Here is a 6,000-nt window from a genome sequence, read left to right as displayed (position 1 = left end):
GGATGGAATTTTGAGGCTCAATGAGACCTACATTTTCATCCATTAGATGACAGTCTGTTCCTTTAAAAGAAAATGAGAGCAAATCCTTCCATTGCACTCCTGCAAATGAAGCTAGCTATCATGCATTGTGGAAAATTCCTTTCTGATTCTTGTGGAAATCAGTGAGTCCTGAAATACAAGTTTTCATTACCAGTAGCATATGCATAACTTGAGGACTGATGTTATTGTTCATAAAATAACCAGCCTTTTTGTTTTCTGCAGACTGTCTTTCTGTGAACTGACACAATTTGCTTATATGACTGTCTTCATACAGTAAAGGATGGGTAGTCACATATACTAAAAGCAAACTCTTTATTTCAAAGGTGAAATTGGAGAATAGGAAGAATACTTCTTGGAGTCTGGCAATGAATACGTTTTCATAGGCACTATCATGTGCAAGATTTAGCTACAGCTGTTTTTAATTCATCCTGAAACTAAATTACAGGGGGAAAAAAGGAGAATGAGATAAAGAAAGAGAGAGGCAAGAGGACAGAGTATTTGTCTGTTTCTTCAGTTAACTGCACTATTCTAGGGATGCTGAACCATTTTGCATAGTATAGACTATAAGAGAGGTTGGTACTGCTGTCTAGAAAGCTACTGAGAAGTCCTTAAAAGAACAAATCCAGTCCAATATGTTCACCACTTGCATTGCCTGGTGTTGATCAGAAACTGGAAAGATTATGGGTATGAAGCCACATGTGTAAATAGTAGAAAAAGGAATGAGGGAATCTGAAGATGATTTAGGGTTGAATTGCATCCGCTTTTTTTCTTCTAACTATTCATATTGACTCCAAGTATGTTTCCAGCCATTTTAGAATATAATCATGGGTGGAGAGAGGGACTAATTTATTTTCCTTTAGAAAATTACTCTGAATGCAATGAAAACATGTTTTTGAATCTAGCAGGGTTGTTATACTAAATGTTACACAAAATAAATTAAAATATTTCCAAACTACGAGTAGAAATTTTTAACTAGGTTTTGGTTTTGGGGAGGGGGGGGTGGGGGTGGGGGGGAAGTGTTTGTTTTTAAGCTAGCACACTCTCTGTTTCTTCTTCTAGGTATGTTCTTAGTTGCCAGGTTCTTTCCAGCTTTTGTACCAGTTATCATGCCACTTCATTTGCCTTTTCCCTTTTTCAGTCCTTCTGCCACTACGCTGTTTTTTGCTTTCTCTTCCCTCATTTACATGAAAATCTATCTGAAGGATGTTTGTTGGAATGTGTACTGTCTTCATGCCTTCTCTCTTAATTCTCCTCAATCTTCAAACCCCTTTTTGCGATTGAAAACATTTTTATTTTCTCTGATATTTTTCCTTTTATTGCACTGCTTTCTGAATCAGACAATGAAAAATGAGATGCATGAGACTGTCACATCATTCCCAAAGGACTTTTCATGTTTACTTGCTTATACCTGCCAGCATGATAATGAACACTGGTTCTGCTCTTGAGATTTTGCTGTTTGACATGAAAATACACAATGCTGGAAGCTGCCCAACGTTACTAGCTCTTTCAACAAGGTTTAGAGAAGTTCTGTTAAGCCTACGGTAAAATTTGTAGACAGTGAATCCCATTAATCAGACCACCAAAACTTCTTTCCATGCACCAAAGGCCAGCCTGTTGGAAAGTGTCAAGCCTAAACTTCCATGTAAGTGCATTATTCCCAGAAGCATTGTCATTCCCATTGAAGCATCTTCATCACGCAGAAATTTTTCAGAGCTACAAAAATTGTTAGCGGGATTTAATTTTTCTACCCTCTGGTGGCTAGAAATACCATGTGAAGTCTTTTGCAATCAAACCTCGCAGTTTGCATTTTGCAGTAAAAGAAAAAAAACTGTAAGCATTGCACATATCTCCTTAGTAAGACCAGATTTCCTTAATATCAGTTTACTTTTTAAGTACTTTTTAATCCTCTTCCAAACTCAGATCATTCATTGTGACTATAGTCTGTTCTTCAAAATGCTGTATTTTAATAACTACCATCTTATTTCTAAATGGGTTCATTTTAAAGCCTCAGTGTGTCATCTAGGAATCATTTCCTCATACTTGGAAACCGGTGCTTTTAGTATGTTGCTAATGGTAGCAGCTTTGACTTCTGGATTTGCTATCTTCTCAGCAAGCAGACCTGTGAATCTTTGACTTTGAATCAAATAAAACCCCATTGCTGCCATTCTGTGTAAATGCATCGTGAATCTTTGCAGACCAAAAAACCCGGATCACTTCTGTGAGAGTGGCATTTCAGGACTCTGTTCATTACTCTTCAGGACTCAGCATGAGTCATGGATTTAAATTCAATGTTTGTGATATTTCTCTTTTTTTTACTGGAATATCTCTTTTTGATCTGCCAGTGTGGCACCCATGGTGCATTTAGGAAAGCGTATTCTAATACTGTGTACTTGAATTAGTTTTTGTCTGAGATATTTCAAAGTTTTTCAAGCTTAAATACAAGTTACTGTATCTAATTTATACAATTCACTTTAATTTTTACAAGGGATGAACAAACAAAAAAATATAAAATGGCATGAAACTCTGCATGTTGAATTATTTGCCAAAAATGGGAACATACTTTTAAAAAATGCATTTTTAAAAATTATAAATATTTCTAATTACAAGTATTAATGGAGGTTTATATTTATACTTCACTGACTGTTTTAGCCTTCATGTCCACTCATGTTTATTTAATGCACAGTAGAATCATCTGCTGATATTCCCTCATTTACTTTGCTCATATTATTTCTCTCATGCTTCTCTCTGTCAGTTATTGCAATGTCTTGGGATTGTCAGAGAAAGCTGTAGTATGAGCCACTCTCACCTAAGCAGCTTAATATGATCCTAACCTATTTAGAAGTTCACAGGAGTAGACTAGTGAAAAATCTGGCTGCAAGAAACTTGATTCAAGCAGGACACTCAACAAGGCTTCAAGGCCAAGTGCAGTTTCTGTTAAAGCCTTAGACCTTCTATGTCTCCGTACTTTTATCTAAAGTTCTTTTTTGGTCTTGGGTAGGGCTCTACTTGAGGACCTTAGTCTTCCTTTCTCAGTAAGGGGAAATCGGTGCTGTTGAAACACCGTGTGTACTTCATGGAACTGGTTCAATAAGCTGTTCTGTCAGATGCTGCACTAGTCCAGTTGTTAGTCATTTTTTGCACAGAGGAAAAGATCCAGGTATAGTAAATCATCCTCTGTCTCTGCAAATATACAAGCATGTATATTGTAAACTGTTTAAGGTTCCTCGACTGTTTCCACCTATTGCAGCTTAGATATGATCTTCCACATTTCACCCACTAAGTAAACTTTAAAAAGCCTGACCCTCTTTTGTCCCATGAAATCTGATCTACCTATCACCATCAAGGGACATCTGGGATTCATCTTATCTTTTCCACTGGTTTGCTGATTAATAGAAATTGTTTTGAATGGGATTTAAACATGGCAAAATTCCATGGACCTTATGAATTACAATAGGGTAAAATAGAAGGTCAAGTTAAAAAAAAAAATTTGGATGTGAGGAAGCATATGAAGCTATAATAATATGGTCAGCATTAGGTGCCTAAGAGGTAAAGATGAAATTCCTGTGTTTATTTTAAAATAGATTTCATACATCAAAAGGGTTTCTGATCATCTTTAAAATGATATATATTTCTATTGTGGTGGGGGAAATCTTGACCTGACAGGATGAACAGAGATTATAGGTATCCAGCACAAGCTCAGTGTTTCAGGAATATCTCATGAGCCTTCACAAGTTAAAGGTCATGAAACAGCCATCTAGGATGAACAGAGTTAGAGAAGGAACAGTTGTTTCCTATTTACTGGAAATTTTCTTCCTTAAAAAGTCTGAATGAATAGGAAGCTTGAAGATAAGTGGACTTAGACGAGACTTTCAAGTTTATTAGTTCTTTCTGATTCTTCAAGTGAAGTGCAGTGGCAGTGGTCCCTCATGTCTGTAGGGGCCCACATATAATTTCCAAAAGAAAACAAAACTGGAAAGATTTGAATACAGCACAAAAGCTGGAGTAACCTGAAGCAGGACTCTAGTGCTTTTGTGGCCAGGTACTGGTGCTTCTGCATGCTCCAAGCCAAACACAGGCCATGCGGATATGGTTACCAAAATACCTTGCAGAACTATACAGCCCATGCAAAGATATGCTGTCTTGGATTCTTTGCTACAAGGACTAGGCCTGTGACTTCTGCCTGTCTCTGAGTGTGGGCACACCCTTGTCTGTCAGTCTGTTGTGCAGGTAGACGAACTGCCTACTGCTAGATAGCTTCCAGAATCAGACCTTTAGGTGGGGTAAAACGTAACTTTGCTCAGGCTGATGAAGCAGTGCTAGCTGGTAGCTGTAGAGGATCCCCTTCCACCATGCTCCCATGCACATGTCAAAAGTGGGATGATTTTTTAAAAAGGGGAAAACACGGTAGAGTCAGAGTCTATAGTTTCTCCTCTCCAGGAGCCAGCACTGCAGAAATGAGGCACAGGAAGACTGCCTCAAAACAGCACACTCTTATTTAAAGGTGTACAAAGTGTTTAGAAGAAAATAGCAATTTGCTACTTGAACAAGTATGCAACAAAACACTACCTTTGCCTTATCTGTTATTTCAGCAACTAGAATACTCATTTATAGGCTGTGAGCTTATATCTGTCTTTAATTACATGATTACACAAAGCCCAGCATGAAGAGGCTCTGATCACCACCAACATATAATATAAACAATAAAAAGTAAGTTTAAAAAGAAAACAAACCACAAACCAAAAACAAACAAACAAAAAAAACATGGAGAAGAGATTGATAAGCCATACCAAGCTCTGTACAGTTCCTACTTTTTCAGTCTCAGTGAACTGTGTCTAATGATGGGTAATATTTGGACCACCACTTTTCTTAACGTTGTCTGTTTTGATATAAAAAAAATTACACGTTATGCAAATATTATGTGTGTAGGTGCAAGTACATGTGCTTTCCTCACTGGAAGGAAAGTTCCTTCCCGAGGGAAAGGGATTTCAAGGCCTTCAATTAGATTTAGGATTCAGGATTTCAGTAGGAGAAAAGTGGTGGGCCAGGCTGTGACTCTTTTTCATATCTGTGTGCCAAGATAAGTATGCAAGTCTGCATTTCTGACTGCTTGAATGTATTCTTTGAATGGCTTCAAGTTTCACATGAAAACTTTTTTAAACACAAGCTCTACTATTTAAATCCATTGTTTTATTTTGATCATGATATCAAAGACTGGAAGTATTTAACATCAGCCCTGGTCACCTGCCGTGTCCTGAATGCTTGTTATGTTGACTGTACTTTTTTTTCTTTCTTTGATTTAGAAGTAAAATCCAACACAACAAACAGTATTGAATACTTTACAAAGCAGGATTGAACTCTGTATGTTGTGTGCTTTTTTGGGCCTTTCTGTCTTTGTAAAAGTAAAGCTATTGCAAGCCAGGAAGTTTCAAAGGTGGAGCCAAGCTTGAACCAAACAAGAGAGTTGGCTTGGATCTCTGCAACAAGCCTAAGCCAAGCCAATAGATCTGACTGTATTAATTTATGAACAGAAAAATTCAGAAAGGGGTATGCACTAGAAGATTTTGTGGCAGGAAATAAAGCCACAGTGTTCCTCTTTGCTTGTCTCTATTTGAAAATAGAGCTAAAACAGATCTTGGGTCAAGCTGCAAGTGTCTTGTTCATCCTTCATTTGAAAGCAGCACATAAAGACCACTTTTTCTCTGATTACACAGCTAGATAGGAATAATGAATTTCCTACATATTTTTCTGCTCTCTTCACTCTGTGTTGCTGTCCAAACTTTGTCCTGCATCAACAGTACCCAGATCAGAAAAAGGGACCGTGGCTCTAGGTTTTTATGGAGACTTTAAAATCAAACTCAAATACTTCCATCATTTACTTTTTTTTTTTTTAATATTCTGTAGTATGTGAATAGAAAAAAATACTGTCTGCTGTCTCAGTCCTCCAGCAGTAAAATTCTAGTC

This window comes from Antrostomus carolinensis, unplaced genomic scaffold (genome assembly GCF_000700745.2).
Source record: "Antrostomus carolinensis isolate BGI_N321 unplaced genomic scaffold, ASM70074v2 scaffold75, whole genome shotgun sequence".
Taxonomy (NCBI): domain Eukaryota; kingdom Metazoa; phylum Chordata; class Aves; order Caprimulgiformes; family Caprimulgidae; genus Antrostomus; species Antrostomus carolinensis.
This window is presented reverse-complemented; position numbering follows the sequence as displayed.